The sequence below is a fragment of the Amborella trichopoda genome, chromosome 5, assembly GCF_054954075.1.
Source record: "Amborella trichopoda isolate Santa Cruz 75 chromosome 5, AtrichopodaSantaCruz75HAP2 v2.0, whole genome shotgun sequence".
NCBI classification, from domain to species: domain Eukaryota; kingdom Viridiplantae; phylum Streptophyta; class Magnoliopsida; order Amborellales; family Amborellaceae; genus Amborella; species Amborella trichopoda.
In genome coordinates this window covers 39304042-39321787 of record NC_142340.1, presented here as the reverse complement: position 1 = coordinate 39321787, position 17746 = coordinate 39304042, and the positions used below count along the sequence as shown (strand labels likewise).

Genomic DNA, 17746 nt, shown 5'->3' with positions numbered 1-17746 from the left:
CTTCAACCTTATACAAACAACGCCCTAATAACAATGCCCTGAATTACTAATTTTTTATATTTTAATCTATTAATTACTCTCAACTATCCATTAAGCGTTACTAAACGAAATGGAGTGCATAATAGTATGAACATATTATAGTTTGTAATTTATATTTGGGTGCGGTTCATATATTTATATTCCATAATAATTATTTTATATAGGACTTAATTCTAAGCATATTGCTGCTTCAATTTTGTTATTTTTTTTCTCGATAAGTAATACATTTTGTTATGGGTGTGGTATTTAAGGTTGCAACCTTAAACAATCAAAGCTAGGTGCACATTCAAACCACTTTTTTTTTTTTTTTTGACAAAGATTAGGAACTTTTATTAAATAAGTGTTGCGAAAGCATGATTTAACTTTTTCATGAGGTGGCATTGGTGTCGAAAATTCTTATGATGGTGCGAGAATCTATTTCTCTCTCTAATTATAAAATTTTTTGGCCTAAAAAAAAGTTCAAATCACACAGATCTATAAACACAAAAATATTAAAAATGGACGGTCTTGATAATGTGTTGCAAGGTGTACTATTTTCAGAATTCAAATATCTTTTTTTATTCTTACCAATACATCTCGACATCGAGATGATCAATTAGATATTTCTTCAACATCAAAACAACATTTTTTTTTAGGGATTTTAGAGGTGCAGCAGCTTAATTCTATATGTTGAGGTGTCAACCTTATATAGACATTTTCCTTTTGTTATTGTTATTGCTGATTTGTTTCAGTATGCACACAATAGAGCGAGAGATGCATAAAGTTGGTTTCAGCTTAGAGAGGGAGAGGGAAAGAGTGATATTTTGGGAGGACTTTTTTTAATATTTTGAGATCCGTCTAAAAATTGATTTCAAAAGAATATTTATATTTAGAAAAAGTTTATATAGAGAACAATCAAATTAGAGTCTATCTCAAAAATTTCATAAGAACACATTGTTTTGATTCCCAAATATCCTCAAATTGATCATCTCGAAATCATGATACATGAGAAAAAAATAAATTTAATATTGGAAATTTTGTGATAGCTGAGATGGTCCTCATCACAATATACTACTTTATTGTTTAATTTTTTTACAAAATATTTGACACTAAATTTAGGCCATTCACTCTTCTCTTAAACTCACACCTGTAATATATATATATATATATATAAATAAATGTATTTTGCTAAAATAAAATGACCAAAATACCTCTAAAAGTTTCAAGGGTCATTTAATTTTTTTTTGCAAAATACGTTTTAATATTTTTTATGCGAACGATGATGACATTAACAAAATTTCACATTCATGTGATTTGTAAAAACTAAAAAATAAAATACTCTAAGATGTTCGATCTAGATCGTGCCTCATTTGTGACATTACGGTTGAAGCCATCCCAAGCATCCATTCAGATCAGATGGATGGGAGATAGGGGAGGTAGAAAAATATTTATTGGTGAAGAAGTATAGTAAATATAGTCTACTGCCATATCCCCAAAAATTAGAGTAGTTAAAATTTAGGTAGGTGCTCCTACACTAGGCATATATAGACACTATGCTTCCGCGGGAGCATAGAAACGTTTCTCTTAGCATCATTTGAATCGTCTTAGGGCTCTGGGTCATTTCCCCCTCTCCTCGCTGATTGCCTGCCATTCTATCGCGCTCTATTCATCTTCTCAATTCCTGTAGAGAGAGACTTGTTGTAAATTTAGAGAGAGATAGAGGAGAGAGATACTTGGGAATTCAATGAGTGAGAAACCCTAGAACTCCATCGTTCTGTAGGATTGAAGGCAGCTGCAAGCTGGCAGAGTTATGACTAAAATAGAGCTTCCTCTTCGATGGAGAGGTATTGTAGAACTAGAAGACCAAGCAGCCTCTGATTCTCTCAAAATTAAGCGTTCGCAGAACTATGGAAGAATGGTATCTCTCCCTTTTCTTTTTTTTTTTTGTCCCCAATAAATACTACTTTTCCTTTTGTAGTTTTTTTAGTATTGATATTCTCTGTCATTATGCTTTTCGTGTTGATGATGGTGATGGATTCAAATGATTTCTTGTTGGATGATTAGTTTTTGCAGTTGGAAAAATGTTTTTATCTGATTGTAGACTGGTACATATAATTCATATAGTGGGATGCATTTGAAGCCAATGGAGCTTAAATTAGTTTAGATTTTTGTTGGTCTGAATGATTACTAACTTTACAAACTTTAACTTAACAGTAGAATCTGGTCAATAGAATCAGTTTAAATTGACTATTTAATGGTCAGTTTGTTAGCCTTCCAGTCTAATTTTTTGTTAGGCTAGGTTGATACCATGATGATTGCTTCAAAGTTGATCATTGATATCATGATGTTTGCTTCAAAGTCGGATGATCAACTCTTACAAATTAGAAAGTAATTAGTTCCCTACTCTTTCTTTATTTTTTTTATTTTTTTATTTTTCTCTTTCTCGGAATTTGAAATTAGTGGTTTGCAATTTTTGTTTGGCAACCAGCTAATAGTTTGGACTTTGGAGGTTAGTCTTCTGCTTAAGTTGATTGGAGTTTTAAATGACTATGTGCATTCGCTGTTCTCCATAGTATGTGGGAGATTGGGACTATCTCAATGATCATCTTCAATGTTGCCCATGGGGACTGGAAAGCATTTTGTTGATTTTGGCCACATATTACAATTTTCATTCTCTGTTCTTTGTTCATTGCCTCTGCTCCATCTTGTTGGAGCAATAATGCAGTCAACAATTTTCAGTATACTATTTTGAACTCTATATTGATCTTAGGAAGCATCAAAGATGATTTGAGAAGATTGTATTATCATCAACATTTGCAAGCATTCAGCCATTTAAAACAAAAACATAAAAAGTGTTGTATCAATATATAATCATTGCATTATCTAATAATCTATACACAAATATACAAATTCAAGCCATATTGGGCTTTCCCTAAAATTTGGCTTTCATTATGTTCAATTAGGCACATAAAAGAGAACTCTCCTACGTTTCTGAATGATAGAAACTAGAGACCAAAGGGCTCCAAATTGTAAATTGTCTCCTCTTAAAGCTAGATCGTCCTAGTAGGAAAAATATGGATTTGGAAAATCAGTCACAGAACCAACTATCATAGTTGATAAATGAAGTCTACAATGAAGGAATCATGGGTGGGCTTCATTGGTTAGTTGCTGAGATGGCAATCCGACATCCCAAGTTCGATTCCTACCACTGGCTCACTCCTTTTTGTTACTTCCAATGGCTCAGAAATTCCAAGAAATGATAGAGAATTTGTTGCATAAGCTTTTGGGACTTGCATAGAGGGAAGAGGTTAATTTGGAAACCTTATTGAACTTTTCAGTGGAGTGAGCCAACTCTCTTTTGTCGAATTTGGAGACCCAACTTGTTCGATTCAGTGCCATCACAAAATTAGAAAGGCCTCGTGTACGCCTCTCTAGCAAGGCATTGCATTTGCCCTTGGAACATGAGCCAAGGTTGCGAGTGTGCTCCTGGTCTTAAGTAGGCCGATTAAAACCTATTTGATAGAGAGTCGATTCATTAATCTTGAATGATTTTGGGTTTGTAGTGATCTTGGCTACTTAAGGCTATGATCTTTATCCTTTTTCTTGCCTAATTTGGATGGTTGGAGGGTTGGATGGTCTATGAGGAATGGCATCTCTCAATAGAATTTAGGGTTTTCTCTCACTTGGCTCTCACAAGTGTATTACTATTACAATCTTTCTCAAGCTGACAAATTGTTCGCACCAAATTTTCCCACAAGAATCTGTAATAAAACTTCAAACCCCTCATATGGCCCATGCTTGGGGTAGTTAGAGTGATATGAAAGTAGGGTGAAAAGTTAAATTTTACGCCATTTTAGATTCTAGGGGCAAATTTTTATGATTTTCATGTGGAAATATCAGTGGTTTGCCCTTGGAAACTTGAGACCACTTTCCACCTTCAATTTGCCCTATCAGTGTTGCCAAAATTTCATGGTTTAATGTCCATTTTCTCCCCATAGATCTATGAAGAAATGAGTTGAATTTCTTTTGGTTCAAATTTCATCCAAAAACTATTCATATCCCTGGAGTTATGATTCTTTGATTGACCAAAGGTTACTGTGCTGCAGAATTTGTTTTAGTCTGCATTTGGGTGTCAATCCACTTTTCAACTTGCAGATAACCAGCAAATGGTTATATTGTTGTTTAGGGGATTGATTGAGGAGCTTATATACAAATTTTCAGCTCCAAATACTTTGCAGTTTGGTGGCAGAAATTGATGGAGCAAGGGCCAAAGGTCATGCTACTTGCAACCAGCAAGGCATATATATATATATATATATATATATGCACACACGCACACATGGATGGAAAGATGATTGAGTGTAGAACAATTCCTCCAACTTCAGCTTGTTTCACTCTAGGGTTTGGGAGATATGACCAGAAGAATCCTGGAAAGTCATGTTGTTGGATGCTATTTAGGTCCCTAGAATTCTTACCAGTGGTGACCTCAAGAACACATTGGAGGCGGCTTTGTTTTAGATCTTTGGAAAATCATATTGCATGATATTTGATGCCTCTGAAATTTTAGACATACTGTTGTTAGGACTTGATCTATGTCCCGTCAAGTTTTTAGTCAGTTGAACTCTTTCTGATAGGTGGCCTTTGTAAAATGGTCCTCTGTATAGTGCAACAGCTGTGGCTTCAATTTTGAAACTTTGTTTCGCGGGGATCTGACATCGGAATGCCCTGATTTTTGGAGGGTAACTTGGGGGTATTAAACTTTGGCCAGTTTTGATGGCATTCTGAGCTCTTTTGATCGGGGTTTAACTCATTTCCCCTCAACCACCGTTCATGTGGTAGTATGTGTCATGATGACGTCCCGAACTCATGATTTTCTACTGGGATATCCCATTTCACACATCATGAGAACTCTCTCGATTTCATCTCAATATGAAGCTGTTTTGATGATCTTTAGCGGGTGTCGGCAGTTCCGGCATTTATGATACAGCCTACCTGTTTGACCGCTCAACCTATGCATCTACAATCGATGGGTCACCATTGTTTGAATTTCCTCATATTCACTATCTTTTAAGGGGTTGTTGTGTCACATGGGATGTGCATCCGTAGGTTTCAATCCCTCGTTGTTGGGATAGGACAACCACATTATAGGGCAGCCTGCTACTCCATATATGGTTTGACTGGTTTGATGTCAATTTGGATGTTTTGATACAAAATATATCAAACAGTTAGTTGTAGCTAAGTTAGTAGATCATCATTATCATCATCATCCAAGCCTTCTCCCATCTATTTGGGGTTGACTACACAAATCCTGTTTGCTATTCCACTCTATCAAGGACTATAAAATGCCCTAGCATGAGTATATAATGTTGGATCGGGATTGATAGGGATGTGGCAAACGTTTTCTGCTAGCTGCCAACCTAGCACAACCCTCATTCTCTCTCATTTGGGCTTGGGACTAGCAGTAGTGGAGTTAGCTAAGGTGGCAACTAAGATACAGAAATCGAAATGTGATAGATGTTGGAGGAAGACTAAAAGGAAACCTGCCACATAGATGTGTCACAATATTGGATACACACATGTGGGCCTTCATTCTAATCTAGTCAGATTGGAACCACACAGTTTAATTATGCTTTGAGGTGTTTAATTATTAATCAAGTATTTGTGTAGTTGTTGGGCATTTGAATTTTATGATTATGAATGATTGCTTAGTTTTCTATTTGTTTTTATCAATACAAAAATACACTGGAGTTGGCTAATAGAAAGTCAGTTAAGTTCTTGTTCTCTTTAATTTATTTTTGTTATGATAAAAAAATAATATACACAGGTCATTCAACGAAAGTACTAGAGATATTGTCTTGCAAGAACAGCATAGGTATGATGAAGGTGATGAATGGAGGGCTAGAGGGTTTGCAAAGGATATTGTAGACATTAGGTAGTGTTGGGATATTTATGGTCAATGAACCATTGAACATCTTCTTTTGGCTTATAAAGCAAGCTCAACATCAATATAGAGATAATCATCAAGGGGAATGGTGAAGCCCTGATAATTAAATGTTATATAATAAATGACATGGGTTCTATAAGGTTTTTTTAAGGAAGGTATTAAGGAGCACTAGATGATGGTGCTTGGCAGTGGTTTCCACACCAATAAGTGGGTTATGTCCTTGACATTATCCTTTGTCTCTATATATCTAAGCCATAAAATTATTAAATGATGAACACAATGGGAACATAATGGTAGAAGGTACTGTTGGTACAAGTGACAGAGAAGGTCATAAATACATTCATAGGATTAGGATGTCGGAAGTGAAAGAAGCATTGAAAAGGATGAAGATTGGAAAGGCTTTAGTACCCGATAGTATCCCGATAGAAGCTTGGAAGTGCATGGAGAAAATTGGCATTGACTGACTGACGAAGTTGTTCAACAAGGTGTTGAGAACAATGAAAATGCTAGACGAATGGAGGAAAAGCATTGTGGTACCTATTTACAAAAACAATGGAGACATACAAAATTGTGCTAACTATCGCGGGATCAAATTTATGAGCCATACTATGAAGCTCTGGGAGAGACTCATTGAGCAATGACTAAAGCATAAAACGAGTGTATCTGAAAACCAATTTGGTTTATGCCAAGAAAGTCAACAACTGAGGCAATTCCTACTTAGGCAACTAATTGAGAAGTTTAGGATGAACGGAAAGACCTCCACATGGTTTTTATTGATCTAGAGAAAGCTTATGATAGAGTACCTTGAGATTTGATTTGGCAAGTGTTAGAAATGAAAGGCGTCTCTAGACACTACATCGACTTGGTGAGAGATATGTACGATGGAGCGGTAACTAGTGTATGAACAACTAGTGGAGAGACGAGTGAGTTTTCAGTGATAGTGGGTCTACATCAAGGGTCAGCATTGAGCCCATACCTCTTTGTCTTAGTTATGGACGACTTAACTAGGCATCTACACAAAGTTAGAACTTTGGAGGGATGCTCTAGAATGTAAAGATTTTAAAATTAGTTAGACTATGATAGAGTATATGCAGTGAAAGTTTAGTAATAATAAGAGTAGAGACGAGGAAGTAGTTGAGATTGATAGCCAGGAAGTACAAAAAAGACCGCACTTTCGATATCTTGGATCGATAATCCAGGAAAATGGAGAGATAGACGAAGATGTCTCACACAAAATTAGAGTTGGGTGGGTGAATTAGAGATGTGCAATTGGAATTTTATGTGATTGCCGCATACCAATGAGGCTTTAGGGCAAGTTCTATATGATAGCGGTGAGACCAGCTTTTCTATATGGGGCGGAATATTGGGTGGACAAAAAATAATATATTCATAGAATGAGTGTAGTGGAGATGAGGATGTTGATATGGATGAGTGGCAAGACAAGAAGGGGTAGAATTCGAAATGAATATATTCGAAAGAATTTAGACGTAGCACCAATAGGCGATAAAATGAGAGAGAGTAGACTTAGGTGGGCTGGCCATGTGTGGCGCCGACCAAATACATCACCTGTTAGGAGCTGTGAGTTAATTCAAGTGGAAGGACTGAAAAGGGCAAGGGGTCCGCCCAAAAGAACGTGGTTGGAAGTAGTTCGAAAAGTTATGGGGATTTGTGGCCTCACTGAGGATATGGCCTTTAATAGAGCAGAATGAAGAACTAAGATTCATGTAGCCGACCTCAATTAATTGGGAAAAGGCTAAAATGATGATGATGATGATGATCTAAGCCATAAAATAGTGATGTTGCATTTTTAAAGCAAATGAGGAGAGGAAAGCACTTGAATTTGAGGTAGTAAGAATTTTGCATGTATTCTGTTGCTGTAGCATTTGAATGTAGAAAATACTAAATAGTTGTTTGCTTCTCACGTCTGAACATAGGGTTACAAAATGAAGGCGTGATTGTTTTGGTGCTTCTATAACATTATGTTAGCTATGTGTTGTTGCTTCTATAACATTATGTTAGCTGTGTTTTTTATCCACCATTTCATTATGTTTTTAAGTAATAGTGTGATATAACTCTTTTTAACATTTCTCTACAGCTTCCCAATTAGGCATTATATTCTGTAGATTGTTACTTCTTTACACTTATCTTGTAGCTGTTATTCAGATTCTGATCCTTTCATCTCAAAAAATTCATAGTCTAGATGCTAGAGTGAGTTATGTTAGAAGTACTTTTGATTTGAGCTTGCTTCATATTGACCTTTAAGAGTTGTTGCTAGTAAGGTCGTTTATATTCTCGTCCCACCATTATAGGTTATTTCATGTGGTAAGGAAACATCACAAATGGTTGAGTGAACTTAACTTTCTGTACCTTGAATACTTCTCTTGGAAACATCCATTCAACAGTGTAGCTTTGGTCTGACATCTTTACCTTGGTCGTCTCATCTTTCATAATTCATATAGTCAGAAATGCAGTCATTAGAATGCAATGGGTTTGAAGTGCTGAAATTAATCCTGGACGCGCAACTATAAACTTTTGAATTTACATGATTTTGAAGTAGAAAGGGGTAATAAACAATTGACAGATTTTTCGCCCAATGCCCCAATGAAAGAGTAAATTGCCCAAACATTGGGAAATGTGGATTTTCCATCAATTTTTGGACTGTTTTATCATTTTGAAAATGTGACAAAAACATCAAATATTTTTATTTATTTCCAAAAGCGATTGAGATGAAATGTGGAGGATATGTGAGCCTCATTGGGTAATTCTTATAAAAATATAAGAAAATGATTTATTATAAAATAAAATGACCAAATTACCCCTCGGATTCAGGGCACATTGGCCATTTTATCTTTACAAAATATTTTTTAGGGAAAATATCTCCATGCCCCCCCTTTTTAAGTTTCATTTCACAATAGACCCAGGCTTTAAAAGATATCATGGGGTATAAAAATTATAGATTTTTTTTCTTCTAACCCCCTAAGATACTTTAAACCTATTTTTTTTAGGCCAAACAAATCTAAAAAGGCTTGCTTTTTCTAAAAGCCATCCTCCCAAACTTCTCTATCTTTCTCTCTCGTTGAACCCCTTCTCTCTCTTCGTCTTTCCCATCTCTAACCCCCTACTCTCTCTCTTCACATTTCCCATCTCTCTCATCTCACTCTCTCTCCTCCCGAATACACAGTAAATGTACGGAGAGAAAAAGAGAATGCAGATAGAGAGGGAAACAAGTGAAACTGAAACCGAAGAATACTATAAAAAATACGAATCTATTCTCAATATAAATCCCAAAACCAAGTATCCGTATTTTGTAAACAGTGTTTTAAAATGTGGTCGCATCATGCGGGATGCGCTCGCATCCGCATCGCGAACTGGTGCATATGCGCTTTTGACAGATGCGGCCGTATATGCGCCGCATCAGGCCGCATCCCGCATCGTACCGCATTTGTTTCTATGGAAATTTTTTTCAATTTTGCCCCTTGAGGAGGGGCAAAATGGTCTTTTTGTAGTTCCAAAGTTTAGGGAAACTGTTTGGGGGGTTATTATACCCCATAAACGAAGATTTCCAGCCACTTTGTGGCTTTTTTTGCATCAAATCAAAGGAAACATAAAATTTGGCGAATTTTTTTTTTCATCCAAATATTTGATTTGGCGATTGTTTGATACTTGGATGTTCATTTGATGCCTTTTATTGTTGATTTGGGGATGTTAAGGTGAATTTGTGATAAGAAATTGGAGATTTCAGAGGCTGTGAAGAAATCGAGCATTACTTCACAGAGTCGGTAACTTTTTATTCCTTCTTGTACAATAATACTATTATACTTATTTTTAGGGCAATGCCTTCTTCCCAATCTTCTAGTAACAAGGATCCGGCTTGAAAATATGCTAAACGAAAAAAATTCGAAAGATAGAAATTGTGTGATATGCTTGCTCTGTGGAAATACTTACATGGGTGGTATTTTTCGACAAAAAGAGCATTTAGCCGGAATTTTTGGGAATGTAAGAGAATACCCACAAGCTACAGATGATATAAAAAAGGAGATTAGAGAATATTTGGATAGATTGAAACAAGATAAAGAGAAAAAAGAAAAGAAAAGAAAGGAATTACTTGATGATATGTAATTATTTGATGATGCTGCTGATGATGATGATGATATGTCTGAAGTTGCTATGAGGCAAAAGGGTACTCATACTCCAACCTCAAGAGAGAGGGTTATAAATATTGGTGGTAGTGCTGAGAGAAGAACACCTCTCTCTAAGGGGCCAATGGATTCTTTTTTCACCCTTAGCCCCGAAATTGTGGTTCAGGAGAGAAAGAAAAAAATAAAACAAACCACAATTGACAATAAATATAAGAAAGAACAAAGGAAGTCGGTATGTAAGTAGATTGCAAAGTGGATTTACATGGCCGACATTCCTTTATACTATAACTCTGGATAGTTTTGCATGTATTGTCCAGGCAATTGGGCAATATCGCTTAGGACTTATTCCTCCTTCACTACACGAGGTTAGGGAGTCCTTGTTGAAGGATGCAGTATTTGATGTGAATAAAATTTTGATTTCCTAGAGAGAAGGGTGGGAGAAATATGCGGCTACTATTATGTGTGATGGTTGGTCCGATGGAAAATCAAGGGCATTCATTAATTTTTTGGTTAACTGCCCAACATGTACTTTTTTTGTTAAGTCTATTGATGCACCAGACAAGTCACATGATGGTACATACTTATCTGGCTTGATGGATGAGGTTGTTGATTTTGTTGGGGAGCAAAATGTGGTACAAATGATCACTGATAATGGTGCCAACTATGCTGCAGCTGGGCATTTCTTGACTTTGAAAAGGAAGCATATGTTTTGGACTCCTTGTGCAGCTCACTATGTTAATCTTATGCTTAAGGAAATGGGTACAACATCTTTATTTAGTGGGGTGATGTTTGTTGTTGGATTTATTTACAATCACACCACAGTCCTAAGCATGATGAGGTCTTTTACATAGAAGAGAGAATTAGTGAGACCGGGTATCACTAGATTTGCCACGTTATTTCTCACTCTTCGAAGCCTAGCCAAGCAAAAAAGTGCCTTGAGGACCATGTTTGCTTCAGAGCAACGGAGTCAAAGCAAATGGTGAAAGCCTAAGGATGGGAGAAAGGCTGAAAAAATTATTCTGAATACATCTTTTTGGAGTCAAATAATTATTGCATTGGAGGTGGCTCGCCCTTTAGTGAGAGTGCTTTGACTGGTTGATGGTGATGCGAAGCCCGTCATGGGCTACATACATGAGGCAATGACTAAGGAAAGAATTGAAATAAAAGATGTTTTAAAGGATGATGAAAATATGCGCAAGGCTATATTTGAAATTATTGATAGGAGATGGGATACCCAGCTTCACAGGCACCTTCATTCAACCGGTTATTTTCTAAACCCATCTCTTCACTACAAGCACCCATCCATTGAGTCAGATTGTGTAATAAATGGTGGGTTCTTAGATGTGCTGGAGAGGTTGGTGCCAGACAAAGAATCCAGGATGAGATCCAGAGCCATGAATTGATTAAGTTCAAGTTAGCCTTGGCCTTGGAAAACTTTGGGAGAGATATTGCCACTCGAAATAGGGACACTACTGATCCAAATAAAGGCCAAAAGCCCAAAAGTAATCTTACTTGTCTCTTACTTTATTTATAGTTCCATTGTTTATTTTATACCCTTAATTTTTAACTATATTTTAAATTATAAAATATTATACAGCTGCATGGTGGGCATTATATGGAAGCGAGATACCAAATCTACAACGTCTCGCTATTCGAGTATTGAATCTCACATGTAGCTCATCTGGTTGTGAGCGCAATTGGAGTGCATTTGAGCATGTAAGTCCTTTACTCCTAATTCCTTAATCCTTATTTATTGAATTTCAATTTTCTAATCTAAAATCTAATTTATCTGATTTCAAATTTCTACCATAGCTCCATGTAAAAAAAAGAAATAGATTGGAGCAGAAAAAGTTGAATGATTTGGTTTATGTGCGGTATAACAAGCAGCTTAGGGAGAGGTATGAAAGTCACACGAAGCTCAACCCTATTCAATTATATGAAGTTGATGTGATTCCATAAGTGAGTGGACAATGAGTGGACCATGAATCCAAGACAAGAGCGTACGTTTGAGGGTGAGGATTTTGCATGGCTTGATGTCGAGCTAGCAACAGGGGCTAATGAAGAAGATCGATCTAACACTAGAGCACAAAGGAGTAGAGGAGCTGCTGGGTCTAGTCGCACTCGCACATTAGCTTCAGAGGTCGAGGAGGAAGCTGACTCAGAGGAGACTGATGAAGAAGAATACATGGAGGTCATCGAGGATGATATTGATGATGCACATGACGACTCTCAAGATGACTTGTCTGATTGGTATTTGAAAAAATGAAGTTCAAATTTCAAAATTGGCTCTCAAAATGGATGATTGTATTAAGTTATTATTTATTAACTATTAACTCTTCTTGAGCTTGACTTTTGATCTAATATCATTATTTTGTGCTTATGGTTGTACTTATGGTTGTTGATGGTTGTGCTTAATTATAGTTGTGCTTATGGTGCAAATTTGTGCTGATAGTTGTTGATTGTTGAATGCTTTATGAAGCTGGTTTCAAGTTTTTAGTTTCTATCAGGGGATAGTGGATAACTGGATACAGAATCTCCGACAACTAATAGTTTTGAAGTTAATCATTAAACTAAAATACCTACTATCACATATTACCTTCATATTTTTTTCTATGCATTAACTTATTTTTTTAGATTTTTTAGAATTCTTTTACATTTATTGACCGCATCATCGCGATGCACCCGCATCCGGGCCGGATCGAGCTGCATCGCCCCCCCCACTGCATCAGGGCCGCATCTTGCATTTTAAAACGCTGTCTGTAAACTAGAATTATTAATCCGAACATAAAATAAAAAAGTAAAGCAAGCATACTCTTACTTTGCAGAATGAGGAGTTAAGCCCTCTGAAAAACACAGAGGCGATAAAAAATCGTCGAAGAAGACTTTGAAAATGGCGAAAAAAGGAGAATAACAGTAAAACCTGAGATAGTAGAGAAAAGAGACAGAGAGAGAATTTGTGGGCAATGACGGTAAAACCCGCCTTATAATGACGATCAGAAAGAGAGAGAGTGAATTTCTAGAGAGAATTTCTAGATAGAGAGAATGTGTTTTGGTAATTTACAGGTGGTGATATTTCAAAATACTAAAAATAGGCCTTTTTTCACGGGAGGAGAGAGAGAGAGTGAAAGACGTACCAAGAGAGAGAAAGAGAGAAGTTCAGGGTATATAAATGAAGAGAGAGAAGGGATTGGGTTTAGAAAGAGCATGTCTTTCTCACATTTGTTTTGGTTAAAAAATAGGTTTTAAGTGGCCAGGGTGGTTGAAAGATAGTTTTGAAATCACGGGTTTTTTAAGAAATGAAATTTAAAAATAGGAGATACTAATATATTTTCCCTATTTTTTATAGGTACGAGTTACTAAGATATATAGAGGCCCAAAATTTCAGCTCCATCCAATATATACAAAAAAAAATTGAAATACTCAAACATGCTCTGGACCATCTAATCAAGATCTGACTGATGAATCAATAGCATTTTAGGTGAAGTATAAGGTGGAGTTTCAGGTGTGTTTCAGTCATTCTATTTTTTCAAACTGTATTTTATATTTTTTACAAGTGCGTGAGGCGGAGAAGCATAGATGCCCAAAATTTTAGCTCAATCCAGTGTACAGGAAATAAAATCAAATTGAAATACTCAGGCATGCTCTCAACTGTTTGTGAGGGTCTTTCAATCATAATAATTTTCTAAATTATTTTTTCTATAATCTTTATAGGTGGTTGAGCGTGAGAAGTATAGAAGCCAAAATTTTTGCTTATTCTGATGTATAAAAAATAAAAATAAAATTAAAATACTTAGAGATGTCTCAACCCATCCAAAATATGTTTTCGTTTTTTGTGATTTAAACTGTCCATTTTGCGAGACCTACCATGGATGAGCTATGATTTTGAAATCTCATTCATCTAACAAACTTTACCATCTCATTAACAAGAACTTTAATGAATGGTTTAAATTGGCTAATTTTCAGATCTTGTAATTTATAAAATGAAAATTTATAAAATGTCAGCTTAAACCGAACATAGTTTTCTAAAATCCTCACATTTCTTGACACGGTAATCGAACACAGTATTTTCCATTATGTTGTACTAAATTTTCAGCCTTTCAGATTTCAGAATCGGACATCTCCAATTCTGATTCCTGCTTCCAGCTGCCCAATGTCCCCATATTGTTATAGAAATCTACCTTGTTTAAGCACAATGTTTAAGGACTGATGGGTCAAACGGTCACCTGCATGTTCCAAGCCGGCTTGCAACCACCTGAGCCTGCTGGCCAGTTTTCTGGGGTTCTTTTGTATAAAAATAAATAAATAAATAAACATAGGTAAGAATTGGTGGGAACTAGGGCAAAATCAAGGAGTCTAGAACCCATAGCAGTACCTCACCAGTTCCAAGCAACTCAAGTGGTTCCGACCAGCTCGCATTTTTGAAAAGCATTTGAGCATATGAATTTGCAATCTGCCAAAGTGATTTGATGCACCAGCATAGTATACAAAGATGGATCAAGCTGTTAGTTTGTGCCTTTAGGCACAGTGGGTTATGAGGTGCCTTCTAACCGAATTCATGTGTAACTACTTTGTTCATGCCTTTAGGCACAGTGGGTTATGAGTTGCTTTCTAACCAAATTCCTGTGCACTTAGTTACACTTGACATGGAAATTGCTGAAATCTAGTCAACTTTGATTTTGGATTGAGCATTCTATGAAAGTACTTCCTCACTGCACTTGATAAGAAGCACGTCGAGTTGGAGATTTGACCAACCCAGCTAAGTCAAGTGATTAGTGGAGTCCTTAAACCTTGCCTTTTCTGTTTGTTGGATGCCGTATGTGCCAAGTGAGGTGGTCACTTGTTCCCCCCTTCTAAATGTTTGTGGGGATCTTGCCATAAAGGCACACATCTATCAACGACCTTGTGAAATTGTTTGACATTGTTAAAGTTTACTTTTTATCAGCTCCTACTGTTTTATGGGTTTTGATTGTGTATTATATATATATATATATATATTATAATGCATTATTACAATATTCCAATGTATAGTGTATTAGGTATTCACCACAAAGCCATGTCTAAAGTTTGTCATCCACTGGGGCAAGGATGCAATATTTGTTTCAGATAGACTATATAATTGGAATTATCATATTTTGTATATAATGTCAAAAGTTCCTCATCCATTAGGGCAAGGCTGGATTACCGTCTTTCAGATTTACCTAGTGAGAATCATTATAAGTATTATATATGGGAGGCATCTAGGCAGTTGATTGTTTGGGTTGTGTGTGTTAGCCTTATTGTGACACCCTTCCTCATGGTTGATTTGTATGTTGGGTGAAGTTTGGTATTCTTAGTGACACTTAGATTTTAAGAGAACTACATAGGCGAATCATGCATGAGAAGCTTCATGGAATCTGATAAAAGCAGAATATTCTAATGTCGATCCTTCATATCCTGGTTTATGTATTTATTTCTATTAATAAAGTATTGTTAGCGATCATAAAAAACCTTTGGATGCTAGTAAGGGGAAGGGCACTCCTTCTAAAAGGTTTAGAAGAAAATATAATAAATATTTAGTTATGAAGTATGTTGTATTGGCTGAATGGGATGCATGTGTGCGAGCTTTGATGTGGATCTCTTCCTCGTCATTTGTTTGTGTTTGTTGGGTCAATTGTACCATGCTTACAAAAGCTTAGATTCTGTTAATTACAAAAACTTACAGAGCTAGTGTACGTATTTTATTATATTGATTAAGTTACTATTAATAGAATATGTTAAAAAGTCTTTCTATCTTTATTTCTTTTTCATTTAAGTTGTTCTATATGTCCTATTTTCAGTTTGTATAGGAAGTATTGCCATTTTTCATATTTCATTAGTATAAAAAGAAGATGGGAGAGGTGCATGAGGTATATTGGACTCTCAGATCACTCTCTATTCAACTCTCTCTCCTCTTTCAATCTCTCCCTCACCCCCCTCACCCTTTTTCCTTCTCTTTTTAGCAAGGTATCAGAGCATTGATCCTCTTGCTCTTTTTATCTTTGTTACCTTTATTTATTTATTGATTTATTTACTACTGCTTGCATTGTTTTTGCCATAGCCCTAAGATCGATTCTTGGGGTGTATGGCTTAAAAAAAAATGTTTCTTCCTAGGACTGTTCAATCTAAACCCTATATTGTTTCCTAGGGTTTTGTGCACAGAAATCCATGTGGGTTGCGTTTACTATTGTGATGCTGTTGTTTGTTTGATTCCTCCTTAAAGCTCGAGATCAATAGAGGAATCTTTGCCTAGTTTCGAAGTTTATGGGCAATCTCTTCTTTAAAGATTGAGATCTAAACCCTAGGCTGTTTCCTAGTTTGTGCACAAAAATCCATGCATCTATGTTTAGTGTGGTGATGCTGCTATTTGTGTGTTTCCTATTTAAAGATCGAGATCAATAGAGGAATCGTTACCTAGTTTCGAGGTTTGTGGGCAATCGTGGATGTTCCGCCATAGTTTTCTCTCTCGAAATTTTTCTGTGTATAGTTGCCGTAGTCTACTCAAAGAGTGGCAACGTGGTGATGTTCAGATTTGGATGGTGTAGTGTTGCCCTAGTTTCTTCAAGTGTGAGAATTTGACTCACACCTCAAGAATTTACAGTACTGTTATTCCTGAGATGTGACAGACAAAACATATATACATCTATTGATAGGACAAATTTACAGTGGCGAGGTCTTACAAAATAAATAAAGAAAGCTAGCACAACAACAGTATCTTCCAAGGTTGATCTTGACTAGCACTCAAAATGAATCCGTAGTTATCCTGAAAAAATGTTTACCATAGTTTGATGAGTTTGGCTACTCAGTAAGTGATCATCATAATCCTAAAAATAATCATGATTGAAAGATATCAATATTTTCCAAAATGAGATCTATTAATAGAAATGCATCAACAGTTTCACTTTCAATAAATGCATAATTAAGTATAATCCGAGTAATTGAAATGCTTATAACACTTTTAACGGCAGTACATAATTCAAAGGATTTCACAAACTACCCTACTTTCGTCCCAAGTAGGTCACCTATATACCCCATCAGCGTCCTGATGGGTCCACTTAATCCCTATCGGCGTCCCAGATAAGTCCACTTAATCCCTGCAGGTCCACTTATACCTCACCGGCATACCGGATGAGTCCACTTAATCCCTACCGGCGTCCCAGATAGGTTCACTTATACCTCACCGGCGAACCGGATGAGTCCACTTGAGTCCACTTGCATACTTAAATTATTTCTAAATCTCTTTAAACATTCGAAAGCAGCAATATCATGTACTCAACATATCACTGAAATCATTAATATGAATTTCACTTAAACCATTAATAACAGTCACTCTCTATAACATTTCAAAAATAACCAATCAAATATTTTGGGCTCAAATTTAGAAAGGTAGCAGTTTGTAAAGGCATTCTAGCATAATTGCCAATTTATTATGTATAGAAAAACTCTTATAAAAATTCAAGAATACGGAATTATCACAATTTATGGGATATCAATCCACAAATAAACATTTCACAACAATACTATAATCAAATGCAAAAATGTCAATTTTTTTAAATAATAAGGCAGTCATTTGCACATGAATTTTACAATATCTAAATATTCAGAACAGTAGAAAGAAATATCACAATTT

General features: G+C 36.0%; 1 protein-coding gene across 15 annotated transcripts in view; it reads left to right on the top strand.

Moving 5' to 3' along the window:
- Positions 1 to 1710: 1710 nt before the first annotated feature.
- LOC18433018 (Pseudouridine synthase family protein) overlaps positions 1711 to 17746 on the top strand; it is a 31944-nt gene continuing 15908 nt past the window's right edge. For all 15 annotated transcript variants that reach the window (XR_016056224.1, XR_016056226.1, XR_016056227.1 and 12 more), the window contains exon 1: positions 1711 to 1936. The gene's annotated coding sequence lies outside the window, so the exon portion shown is untranslated. The remainder of the gene's footprint in view (positions 1937 to 17746) is intronic.